Source organism: Salvelinus sp. IW2-2015, linkage group LG11, assembly GCF_002910315.2.
Source record: "Salvelinus sp. IW2-2015 linkage group LG11, ASM291031v2, whole genome shotgun sequence".
In the NCBI taxonomy this organism is placed as follows: Eukaryota; Metazoa; Chordata; class Actinopteri; order Salmoniformes; family Salmonidae; genus Salvelinus; species Salvelinus sp. IW2-2015.
In genome coordinates this window covers 16,291,134-16,305,443 of record NC_036851.1, presented here as the reverse complement: position 1 = coordinate 16,305,443, position 14,310 = coordinate 16,291,134, and the positions used below count along the sequence as shown (strand labels likewise).

The 14,310-nt window shown below is 41.5% G+C and overlaps 1 protein-coding gene across 2 annotated transcripts in view; it reads right to left on the bottom strand.

Moving 5' to 3' along the window:
* Positions 1–14,310, bottom strand: part of LOC111969898 (cadherin-4) — a 236,754-nt gene that overhangs the window by 219,103 nt on the left and 3,341 nt on the right. The gene's annotated exons all lie outside the window — the stretch shown is intronic.

Here is a 14,310-nt window from a genome sequence, read left to right as displayed (position 1 = left end):
GGTTCAAGTCCGGGCTCCGGCTAGGCCACTCAAGGACATTCAGAGACTTGTCCCGAAGCCACTCCTCCTGCGTTGTCTTGGCTGTGTGCTTATGGTCCTGAGTGCTCTGGAGCAGGTTTTTATCAAGGATCTCTCTGTACTTTGTTCCGTTCATCTTTCCCTCGATCCTGACTAGTCTCCCAGTCCCTGCCGCTGAAAAACATCCTCACAGCATGATGCTAACACCACCATGCTTCACCGTAGGGATGGTGCCAGGTTTCCTCCAGATGTGACGCTTGTCATTCAGGCCAAATAGTTCCATCTTGGTTTCACCAGACCATAGAATCTTGTTTCTCATGGTCTGAGTCATTTAGGTGCCTTTTGCAAAATCAAAGCGAGCTGTCATGTGCCTTACTGAGAAGTGGCTTCCGTCTGGCGACTCTACCATAAAGACCTGATTGTTGGAGTGCTGCAGAGATGGTTGTCCTTCTGGAAGATTCTCCCATCCTCACAGAGGAACTCTAGAACTCTGTCAGAGTGAGCATGGGTTTCTTGGTCATCTCCCTGACAAGGCCCTTCTCCCCCGATTGGTCAGTTTGGCTGGACGGCCAACTCTAGGAAGAGTCTTGGTGGTTCCACACTTCTTCCATTTAAGAATGATGGAGGCCAGTGTGTTCTTGGGGACCTCCAATGCTGCAGAATTTATTTGGTACCCTTCCCCAGATCTGTGCTTCGACACAATCCTGTCTCGGGGCTCTACCGACAATTCCTTCGACCTCATGGCTTGGTTTTTGCTCTGACATACACTGTCAACTGTGGGACCTTATATAGACAGGTGTGTACCTTTCCAAATCATGTCCAATCAATTGAATTTACCGCAGGTGGACTCCAATCAAGTTGTAGAAACATCTCAAGGATGATCAATGGAAACAGGATGCACCTGAACTCAATTTCGAGTCTGAATACTTATGTAAATAAGGTATTTCAGTTTAAAAAATATATATAAATGAGAAAAATTCTAAAAACATGTTTTTGCTTTGTCATCATGGGGTATTGTGTGTAGATTATTGAGACTTTTTTTATATCAATTTTAGAATAAGGCTGTAAAGTAACAAAATGTGGAAAAAGTAAAGGGGTCTGAATACTTTCCGAATGCACTGTACATTCTACATAGCAAACACACAGAGACATAACATTAAAACACAAACACACTCCGTAAAAGTCATATACCAACACACCCACAACACAGAACACAGTCTGCTTGCTAGGATGTGGGAAAACAAAATTAAAGAGGTAAGAGCATAGGAACATAAATACTGTACCATGACTAGAGATACAGAAGAACATGGTTGAATGAGACACCAAAAGACAGTGATTTCTGTGGCTAGGACCTTAGTGATGTTCGACTTTAAAGCACAAACGGAAGTGAAACCTTTTAATTACAAAGATAGAAACCCTGTGGTTACAGAAATGGATGCAGCCTACAGTACACAGGGGCCCTAAAGATAGATGTGTATAGCTGCGGCTCGGAGGAATATATGAGTTGGGCGCAGCATGGCGTAAATCACTTTGATTGTACCATGTTTTTCAGCTCGTCCAGTGATGGTGACTGAGGATAGGAACACTGGGGAACATGGGTCTAAAGTGGCAGCACAAGGTCAATTCGCTTCACCATAACGTATCAATAAAGTAAGACGCCATCTAAAGTCCCTGGCTCAGGAGAGAGGAAGGAGGGGGAGAGAAAGATACGGAGGAAAGAGTGAGGAGGAGTGAAATGGTCCCAATCCATAAGCTCCTTAATGTAACAGCATCATTCAGACTAACTGCCTCAGATTATGATTATTCATGGTGAATAATGACTAGGATGATGGCCTGTAGTAAATGGATGGGCTGACTGACATTTATTTAGGAGGGGATATATTTCGCCCATTACTCATCGAACAGATATAGCTCTCCAGGAACCGCATTTGACATAAATGTACAGATACTGCCATATTGTAGCATCATACGTAGTACTAATATACACAAACAGCATGCACTATGCATCTCTAGCAACACAGTGAGTGAATCAAACCGATGCACATTGGAACATTCTGATGGATGTAGAGAAAGGACGAAGACGGAAAAGCTCTGACAAAACCTTTCATAAAAGAGCCATGTAGTCCATGGTATTTGTGTTTCGAGGATAAACAATTTCGGTTGGGCAAAGGAAAGCAACATTTGCTCATTCATTTTATTATAGACATGCTCGGGAACTTTGGCGACTACTAAGTCTTTTTTAAACCTCCCGCTTTGAGCGGTGTAGTTCATACAAGCATAATCTATGAGCAGAATTACTGTCTTACCTCAATTAGCCACAAAATCCCTGGTTTGAAAGCAACTATTTTCTGAAAGCTGTGCTGCACCATCTTCCCTACATTTTCCCCTATGTGGGCCAGCCCCCTGGCAAATTGAGTTCAACCAATGACTGACAGCTAGCAAGATGCACATGATGCACCCACAGTGGAGCGAGAGAGAGAGCAATGATGTGGTGCACATATCTGCACGTGACATAGTATGCAATTTTCAGGGATCACTTTTAGCTTGTGAAGTATACAAAAGTACAGGAGAATCACTACGTTTATTTGGCAGGGACAATATACAAGAAAACAAGTCTCAGAATATGAGAAGTGACGTGGTGCACCAGAATTAGCTGACYGCTAATTTACATCTGCAGTTCCCGGGCAGGTAAACGTATAAACATGAAAACATTATGTACAAACAGACATTTTAAAAACAGAGATCAGGACACACAGACACATTTCAACACAGAAAATGAACACATTTCACATTAGTGTTGCACGGTATACCAAAACTTCAGTACTTTTTTGATACTAGAACATGAAAAAACGTTTCTTTACTAGCATTGCTGCTGACACAGCGCAAACCACTTTGAGAAGCAAGTGAGATGAGAGAAAATGCTGACAGCATGGCTTCTTCAAACGAAAACATCATACCTCCACACCCGCAGCTTGTTGCCAAAACTGGCTGCAGAAGCAAACTATGGGAATACTTTGACTTTAGAGAAGATGAGGGCCAGCCCACCAAAACAACTAAGCAAAAGGTGTTACAAAGCAATGTAAGTGAGGTTTACGACATAAAACGACATTAACTATTTTAACCATAACATTTGCATTGTTGTCATTATTGTACTAGCAAATAAATTAATTATTTTTGCGTGACAGTGAAATMAACATATATTCAGCATGACATTTATGTGAGCATTATAATATTATTAGAACCCAAAAGTAATGCAAAATGCACTCATTACAGGACAACAATATGTAGAATACTTCACATTTGTCTAGGCTTGCTAGCAGTAGCCAGCCAGCAGCTCTGGGCAGAGTATTGCACCCTGGGAAGTGAAATGCACTCTGGGAATCGTAGTACGCTGTGTAAAATCCATTGTATTTCTATGGTGTGTATACTATTGCAATATAGAAACTTCAAAAATGAGCTTCAAATTGTTTTTTGTCGTTTTGGTACTAAACTATTAATTTAATAGATTACATGATTTAGCTGTAATGAATAATGAATCATATGTCTAATGAATGTCATTTGACCAAATATTATGGCCATAACCTTGATATGTATCAAYTTACATTTTAAAACAGTTTACTGTAGATGTAATTGTACAATTATTTTGTCTGCTCTGAGTCTCAGACAATTTATTATCACTATGGTTAAGTGATAATGCCCTCGAAGCCGGTGTTTGGAGGATATATTGGCATGGGTGTTGTTAGGCCCGAGCCAAAGTCGAGGGCCGGCAAACCTTGCCAATATATCCTCCAAACACCGGCTTCGAGGGCATTATCACTTTATACAACGGGTTACCAACATATTAAAATAATGATTTACATATTTTCATTAAAAACTTTATTTTGATTCATTTATTCATACTATAGCCCCGACACAAATCTAGGATTGCTACCCGAAGAAGGCTGGTCGTTCGTTCTACTGGTTCGGTTGCCAGAGATGCAACCCAGTCGTTCAGTGTTTTTGTTCTYTATCTATGGACGCGACCCYGTCGTTTGCATAAGCTGTTTTCTAATGACATGTATTTGGATACATTATTTCAATGATTTCACCTGGCATAGAAAATGTGCTCTCTCGTCAGGACACTGTTGTTCAGAGGAGCCAACAACACAGCTAACYATCACTTCAAACTGAAGCTGGAAAGACTTCAAACTAGCTGCACTTCGTCTTGTTTTACCTGTTTTCTATTGATAGTTCTTTGTATATATATCAATAAAAATGATGCTGATTCATGATTTCGACTAGCTGAGAAAAGCTGCCTACCTGTCTGTCTCATAGTGACTCCCGACATGTTCCTTACTATGGGACAGCTGGAGATCTAATTTGAATATTGAAACAATGTTGCAAATATCGCAGATACAGACCGCAAGGTTTATACAAATCTCCGCTGTTCAAAATGAAATGTTAGTGTAAAAGAAATGTGAGATAATGTCTAGATGCTTTTTATAGTGGAGATGAAGTGCATACATTTCCTGGCTGGGCTGATGGGACTGTGGATTGCACAGTCATATGGAACAGAGTAAACGGGCACTTTAACATCATATATTTAGCTGGTGGTAACTTCTGGAATAGACAGCGGCTGGAATGCGGTTTTAACCAATCAGCATTCAGGATTAGACCCATCCGTTGTATAATTTTTCATAAGGAACACTTGAAGGTATTATTCTGTTATTTATTCTGTTTTATTTTAGCAAGAAATTGAATATAGAATTTGTTATTTTATTTGTTCTACCAGTTATCAACATATTGTTCAATGTGACTTTAGCTAATACATTGTTGTTGTCGTTTTTTTTGCAGTGGCATCGTTTCGGTGTCGAGTATCGGTTTGGAATTGAGTATTATTGAGTATTATGATACTAAACCTGGTATCGGTATCAAAGTKAAAAATCTGGTATCGTGACAATAGTATTAGAAACAACATTGCTGTGGGACCTGATTTGAAAAGCATCTACTCAAAAAAGAATTGCACATAGCCCAGGTATAGCAACAAAGCCCACTACTTTCTCTTCCTCCCTCGACCTCCTCCTCCTCCTGTTTTCTTGAGGAGGGGAGGGAATGGAGCCACTCTGGGCTGAATCACATCCCTCGTCCCCCAGGCTGAGACAGACCTCCAGAACTAATCCACTCCACTCAGTCCACACAGTAATTAAAGCACTACCAGAGGGCTTCTAACCATGGAGGCTGCAGCTGAGAGAGATCAGGGTTAACACACTGACACAATCACACAGGTAGGTGGGAGGTATACAAGAAGACAAGGATGKAGATTTCATATTTCATCTCAAAGCTTGAGAGGATACTCAAGCCATGCAAAGAAGTATCATTGAAAGACCACTATTATAAAAAGGTGAAAGTGAGGGTAAGACATAATCCAAATGGTTTTCCAAGAGGTATCTCAAGCACACTACTAAGCTATTTGGAATTGTTTTAAGAAGGTCATACCAATGATCATTTAGCTTTTAGATTTTTTTTTTAAACATCAAAAAATGTATTTGATGAAAAATAAATATTGGCCTTACTGCTATTAGCCCATACAACCTCATTGAATAACAGATTCACTACATGGAACAACAGATAGTCCCCCCTCAAAAAATCTAAAAGGAAGTTTGCTCTGAAGTGTCTGTTCTATATCTGAAAGATATAAGTAAGATCAGGAAACATTTTTATTTTACATGTATTTAACCCTTTATTTTCGGCACTAAACAGTGTTCACATTTACTTCCATAAATATTTTCAACTAGTTCTGGGGGACCTTCAGACGAGTCTTTTCCTAGAGCAAAACAACCAACATATGTGTCCGCGAGACTCTCATCTTTCCATAGAGGGGTCATAATAGTTTGTAGGCCAAACTGTTCGGACGCTACAGACGATTTTGTGAGAAGACCGATTTTCGGGATGTCACATGGTCTGACAAACACCCCCCTAGCTCTGTCACCTTTCATCYCTGATGCAGAAGTGTGCCATAGATGTATGCGGTTGAGATGCACCCAATYCAAAAAATCTGACATCTCTAGCTTAAACTGACAGATATTTATGGGGATTTTTGTATTATGCTAATTCGATTTCTGCGAGGGTGCGGATATCGACCTTAGGGTGCTTAATGGAACAACTGGTGGCTACAACCATCAAACTAGTAGTAATAGTTTAAATGATAATAAATAAATACAACTGTGGAGCACATTAATGTTATAAACTTGTTGTGCTATTTATCGTTATCAGATCAATTCAGGTAATTCATCGCAATATGGATTTTGTCCATCATCGCCCAGCTCTACTATTAATAATTAAAATCATAATCTGCTTAATAACCCAACAAATGTTATGACATGAAAACATATCTGTAGCAAAGATCCAAACAAATAAGATAACAAGTGAATGAATAGTCTAAAGTCAGCTGAACCTCACTTGAACACAGAAGCCCGATTTGTATTCAGACGCATGTATATCCTGGGGCTTAGGGGAGGGAGAAAACCTTGGTAATGAACTGYTTGATGCAGGGTTACACCAGACAATTACAAAGTGAAACTGAGGCTTCCTACAGAGAAAAATCACCTATTTCTGAAACACAACAAAAGATAGCATCCTCATCAGGGTCTCGAATCATTAGAGAGCACGAAGATGTAAAGCACTAAAGCATATTGATTAAGAGAGGGTGACTGATTAAGAGAAGATCTTGATTAACGATGCAAATTGCATTCATAGAACACAAATGTCTCTCTTTGGAAGAGATCAGGGGTTACATGGGGATTATGTAGCTGGTGGAACTATGATTGAAATTGGTTGCTTTCCGTAGCCATTTTTTTTACTGAAATTCTCAATATGCGGCATCCCACACTAAAACAGTGAACTTCTACCAACTCTGTCCCCGCAAATTAATCTCCTGGCCAGGACTATTTTGAGAAAAACATATTATATGCCCTTTCTCTCTCGCTCCTTTACCTTTCTGTTAGTGCTTTGACTGGTTGGCTGCCGCTGGCTTTAGAATATCCAATCTCAGGTCTGATAATATCATGATTACCCCATTCTGAAGGTCAGACTTTTGGACACCTTTTGCTCATCTCTTAATTTTTCAATGCATTTAGGTCTATTGCATAACCTTCCCCGGCCGACTACTGAGGCACAGGGCTTGGAAATGGATTGCAGCAAGAGTCCAGGATAGAACAATGCAACATGTTTCTTTGTCTCTCTTCAGCTAAGGCTGAGCTAGCTATATGAATGGAGGGCAGTTGGGTCGGAACATATCCTTAACTCTATTAACATACTCTTAACTCTAAAACACAGACAATAGAGGCCGCTATACTACCTATTGGACTGAACCATTGACACATGGTTTGTTATCTAGACTGTAAACTCTCCTTCCAGACTCACATTAAGCATCTCCAATCCAAAATTAAATCTAGAATCGGCATCCTATTTCGCAACAAAGCCTCCTTCACTCATGCTGCCAAACATACCCTCGTAAAACTGACTATCCTACCGATCCTTGACTTCGACGATGTCATTTACAAAATAGCCCAACACTCTACTCAACAAGTTGGATGTAGTCTATCACAGTGCCATCTGTTTTGTCACTAAAGCCCCATATACTACCCACCACTGTGACCTGTATGCTCTCGTTGGCTGGCCCTCGCTACATATCCGTCGCCAAACCCACTGGCTCTAGGTCATCTATAAGTCTTTGCTTGGTAAAGCTCCGCCTTATCTCAGCTCACTGGTCACCATAGCAACACCCACCCGTAGCACGCACTCCACCAGGTATATTTCACTGGTCATCCCCAAAGCCAACACCTACTTTGGCCGCCTTTCCTTCAAGTTCTGCTGCCAATGACTGGAACGAATTGCAAAAGTCACTGAAGCTGGAGACTTATATCTCCCTCACTAACTATAAGCATCAGCTGTCAGAGCAGCTTACCAATCACTGCACCTGTACACAGCCCATCCAACTACCTTATCCCCATATTGTTATTTTTTATGCRCATTTGCACCCCAGTATCTCTACATGCACATCAGCATCTGCACATCTATCACTCCAGTGTTAATGCTTAATTGTAATTATTCCACCACTATGGCCTATTTATTGCCTTACCTCCCTAATCTTACTACATTTGCTCACACTGTATATAGATTTTTCTATTGTGTTATTGACTGTACGTTTGTCTATCCCGTGTGTAACTCTGTGTTGTTGTTTGTGTCGCACTGCTTTGCTTTATCTTGGCCAGGTCGCAGTTGTAAATGAGAACTTGTTCTCGACTGGCCTACCTGCTTAAATAAAAGGTGAAATAAATCAAATGAAAATAAAATCTACTGAGCAAAAGGTCAAAGCGCAAAGATCCTGAACCCCACAAGTCACTGTAACAGTCACTGACAACCATTATTTCTGCTAACAGTTTGCTATCCTTCCAACAGCACTTTACAGTACGTCACCCACTATAGAGGGGACGACCAACAATAAATGGAAAACATTGTATTGTACCATATATGTACCTTGGGTGGCTAGGTTGAATGGGCTAGCAGTGGATGTCATGTTGTAGGTGGTTTGAGGGATATAGGGCCATACCTTGTGTTGTGTGTGAAGGGAAGAGGAGATAAAGAGAAATGATGTGGCTCATCCACACTACCTGTATTCTATCAGCACACCACAGACTCTGTGTCCTGTGTGGAGAGAAGAAAGGCTCTCGAGGACAAGAGAGACGGAGTGAGTCTGAGGGAAAATGGCATCCTGCTTATCAAAACGCCTGAAATCGTAATCCCTTTCCCTGGGTTTGGACATACTTATGAAAGCAGAGCTGCCTGACTTGGAGAGAAGCATGACGAGGTGTCTGAGGTTCTGCAGAGCAGAGCACACACCAGACAGGCTGTTTAATCCAAGATCCCACTGAGCAAAAACTGGTCGAATCAACGTTGTTTCCATGTCATTTAAACAAACAAGAAATCTATGTGATGACGTGCCCAGTGGGATATTACTAMAATTGTCAGATATTTTCAAATGTCATTTCGGGTTACATGTCATTCCACACAAGCGACTTCTAAAGTTGTGGGTTAACAGTCAGTAAAGTGCTGATAGTTGAAGGCATCTGGTTAAATTATATGAAACACATCTTGCCTAGCTCCCAGTCAGATAAAATCATAAGAATCTGTGAAACACTGATATTATCTAGCGACATCGAACAAAGTATAAAATGCAGGAGGAGAAGCCAAACCACCTGTTTATCAACAGCCGGACCGCAAAGAGAATGATTCACATATTGAAAGAATATGAGGGGAGTGAAAAGGTAACTCAAGTAAGCAACAAAAGGAGAGATCAAATCCCATGTTTCTCATAGTAAGGCAGAGGGTTCAGATTCCTTGAAAATACAAAAAATACAWGTGAAACAAAGTTTGGACATCAAAACAAGTCCATTCTGTTTGAAAGTGGATGGAAGTATGTGCTGCGGTTCACAAAGCACACGCTTCAATTAAAGATGCATTTGTCCACAGAACTGATACTACACTAGTGTTGCTGTCACCTTGAAGACCACGTTTTCATTGTATTATGTCCCTCCTGAACCGCCATGCAGTATACTTTTATTAGCTGCCTTGACTCCATTCCTTTAGAGAGAGAATCAAAAGCATCCCAAAACAACATTGCTATTCATATTAAATTGCCATTGTACCTTTGCTTGACACATTAAGCCATAGAGCCATAACAGAAAACACAAATATGCACTCTACAAAACCCACCGTGCCCTGCTCACCCCTGCCGTGGTGGATGGTGAAGAGCGAGGGGTGAAACTCATCACGGATGTCTTTTTGAATATGTACCGACAGCGACTTTAAAAGCCACTATKCTGAAGAAACTGCAGTTCAAATCTATTTATTTTGTGGTCTGCCCCTGCTCCTGCCCACGTTCCTAGGTGTCTGTTCCAGGTCTTAGGCCGACGTGAWGGTTTACACTGCGATGCACAATCACCAGAATATCCCTTTTCATGGCCTTTCTGGCCACAGCAGGAATCTACATGGAATGAGCGCTATGCCTCTTTAGGCTCACTGCCATAATCTCTCCAACTCCTCCTCTACAGAGACAATCAGCTACATAGCATGTGTTATTTCACTCTGTTCAACTTTAGGGCAGCCAATAGATTTGTGATGATAAACAAAGGTATTTTGTGTTACCATAAACCAATATAAGCCTGTTTAACATATAGGGAAATGGAAGCATGGCCAGCTGAGACTGGATAATAGCAGCTAGAAGAGTGCTGTACTCACAAATTGACCACAACTAAGCCCAAAAGGCTTGTATTTGAAAATAACATCACTTCATACCTTGATTACATTTAGACACGGTGACATATCTCTATTTGTATTTGTGGGAATACTTGGGAACAGATTTCCTAAATATATATATTTTTTTGCTGAATTCCTGGTGATTTTATGGACTTTTTTGACCAAACACTAAAATCCTTACAAAAACTGTCCCTCTGTTGCCGATCCCTGCATTAAGGCCACAGATGTGAAAAAGGCCCTGAGGTGGGAGGCTAAGAAGAAACAATTTGCATTTGTGCCATTAGGCAATGGTCTAAGATCTACCCACACACCCTCCAAACAGTCAATATGACAAATACTGTCTAACAGCTTTTCCTTCCCACCACCTTAAAGACTGGATGAATGGTGTGGGATTAGAACATGGAAATGGCTGAGGTTCACTGTCCAGCTAACAGCATAGAACCCATTGTCAGGTTGCACCTGGCTGGTTGCTAAAACAGTATTCTGTGACGCTGGGTCTATTACTCAGTGTCTTCCTCTCACAGGATGCAGTGGCTATAGAACTTAAAATTGTCCAGCAACCTTACCACTGTAGCACCTCAGCCCCTCCCTCTTCTCTGCCTCACCATTAAAGTATTAGATGATGGTTCTGGGTTACACATACAGTATTGTTAGTATTAAAGTCATCTTCCTTTTCTCCATGTTGCATTGTGTTGTGGAGAAAACAAACCCTCAGTCAGGCCAGATGCAYCACATTCATCATAGCAAGAGGACTTAGCAAGCTCCTCCAGACAATATTCCTCAGAGTGGCCAGTAGGACAGCACGACTCAAAGATTGATCTTCACAGAGCAAACTGAGTGAGAGGGTACAGAGAGAATATTGTATCGAAGCAATGGATGCTGTACAGTAAAGACCAAACCCAAATGATCTAGCACAAGTGGTGCATGATTTCTGCTGAAACTTGAAGGTGCAGGCAGCAGTGTTTCTCTCTCAGAAACACACACACATACATACATACACACACAGGCCCACTATGTCGTACAACCTGTCCAAATGCATCAGATTCTGTCAACATTGTTTTTGGCGAGGGTCACTGAGGACACCTCAGCCAATTTCCAGGTCCCTTCAACCCTAAGCCTCCAGGCAAAGTAGCTCCCTATTGACTTAATGTGTCCTTCTAAATAACCTCCGCAATAATTAAATTGCTTTCGTTTAAAGCTGGTGACATGTCCCAACAACCATTAAAACAAGAGCTCCATTTCATCCTAGCAAATAACCTAAACTTTGCCTGCAGAAAAGATACGTGTCTGGGGAGTGTCGGGCTCATCTGTCTCTGGTGTTAAACCACTGAGAAGAGTCATAGGGGCTAACATGCTGACTAGACCGCTCTGAACCAACTATATTAATTTGGGGACAGGTCCAAAAGCATTAAACATTTATGGCAATTTAGCTAGCTAGCTTGCTGTTGCTAGCTAATTTCGTGGAATTTAAACATTGGGTTGGTATTTTACCTGAAATGCACAAGGTCCTCTACTCCGACAATTAATCCACAGATAAAAGGGTAGGTTTAACGGCAGTTGGAATCCAATATATGTTGCATTACCGCCACCTACTAGACTTGAAAAAACAAATAAACAAATACCCTACCATCTAACACTACACTCACAATTTTTAATTACACCACCCTGCTCCACTATTTAAATCTATTTAGTCCTACCTCAGGTCAACAATCTGAAAGGATGGGACATCACCACTTAAGACACCCTGTAACTCTTCTGATGTCAAGTCTCGCACACCCAAATACCTCTCTGCAGCTGCCACCACAACCTCAATTTTCTGRGACTTTGGTTCCATCCCTGCAGTAGTTGATAACCATTGGTATAAATGCAAAAAATCAAATTTACTGAAACATGTATCACTTGTTGGCCTGACCCTCTGTACTGGTATAGATCTACTACTCTCACCACTCCTCTCAGGATCCCTCCCCCTTGASCCATCTTCCTCTACCTCAGCATATGGCAACTTCTGCACACTCTAACCCTGGAAACCTCAACCTGCATCTCTCGCACGGGACATTTCTGATCCCCAGCCCCATGGGCACCCCTACAATTAACACATACCACTACTTTCCCCAACGCTACACATTCCTTTGTCTCATGCCCTTCTACACACTTCTCACACCTAGGAACCTCCCTCCTAAACACTGCTGCCACATGCCCATAAGCTTGACACCTGTAACAACGTAATGTATTCGGCACAAACGTTTTTGCAGGATAACTTATATATCCTAACATCACTTTGTCGGGCAAAAACTCAACATCAAAACTCAAAATTCAGACAATGACTCGTCTATTTCACCACTCGACACCCTGTCTGCGTTGCACCAAACGACGAGCATTACAAACACCGGGAATCTTCCCTTTCAGTTGGTCAACTTTTACATTTACTGCTACCCCAGTAATCACTCCTTTCAATGGCGCCCTTTTCTTGACAGCGAAACAATTCACATTTCTTGCCCTCATCCGTTTAATGCAGAAAACCTTCTCCCTCTGACCAGCAGAAACACAATTATCACAAGACCACTTCTGGTTACCCTCACTGATTCCACAGTACCCAACTCTGTTTTCACCCACCCCGAAACCACAAATGGATCAGCCAAAAGGCAAGGGTCCACTTTTTCCAAAYACTTCACTCCTACTGTAACGAGCTCATCTTTATCCTGACCCTCGGTGCAAGCCTCGGGCTCCGAGAACTTCACCACACCCACCACCTCCAATACTTCGACCTGATTCACTTCCATTTCTCCTCACTCTGATTATACTTTCTACCATTCTTCTTTGACAACTTCTTATTTTTTCCACKATTTTTAACCAACTCAAGCTCACCGTCTTCCTCCCTCTCTCTCTTACACCTGCTCTGGCTCTCTTTTTCCCTCCATTCCTCCTCCATATTCCAAGTATACATCTCCTTATGATAATGCTGCACTTCTCTTGCTTTCTCAAGGGACGCCATTTAACCGGCTGTCACAATCTCCGTACAATCAGCACGAACCCCTCGGGATGTAGCGCTCAACAGTGCATCCCACTTATAAAGCAGCTGCATCGTCTTGATGTTATACTTTATCAAAAGCTACCGCGACGCTTTCCATTTCCATACCATGTAAAGCTAGCTACTGCGCAGGTCACGGCCAGATAAAAGGGTAAACTGAGTTTGTTTCGAGTAATGTAATCTCTCCTCCTACAGGCTTCTTCTTCTTCTTCTTTGGACTTTATATGGCGGTTGGCAACCAACTTTAAGGTGCATTACCACCACCAACTGGACTGGAGTGTGGACTTCAGTTCATCTTTCAATCACCCACGTGGGTATATGCTCCTAAAAACCAATGAGGAGATGGGAGAGGCGGGACTTGCAGCACGTCAAGTGTCACAAATAGAACCAAGTTCTATTTTAGCGCCTGGCTGCGCAGACGCTTGTTGACGCACACGAGCAGTGTGGGTGCAACGATTGAATAATAAGTATGTGTACACCAACGCAAGTGGTGTGGTCAGCATGTAAGGTCAGTTTTAGGAGTTAAAACCCTGCCCTCATCCCTAAGTCCTGCTGAGTTCCCAAAGTTCTTAATGTACTACACCTAACCAGGATGTTTTCATTTAATCAATATCAAATTTACAATTCTAAGATGAATACGCAATACAAGCAACTAGAATGGTCAATTAACAAGAATGAGAAAAGAATCTGCCAGTGAGGTTTGTTTTTGCAATATTAGAAGTGACTTCAAGACAAAAAGATGAGCCATTCTGAAAAAATTCTGCATAATTTCATGTTTTTGGAGAGGGACCTCACAATAGATGTGATGAGCTGAAAATAAACGGAGCACATGAAAGGAGAATTATATTTCCTCWGAAAAATAAAGAGAATAAATGGAAAAATGTATTACATTGAATACAGGGAATACAATAAAAGCTGTGAGTTTCCAGCAGTAAACACACACAGCAGGAGATAGATGGMTGATTTAA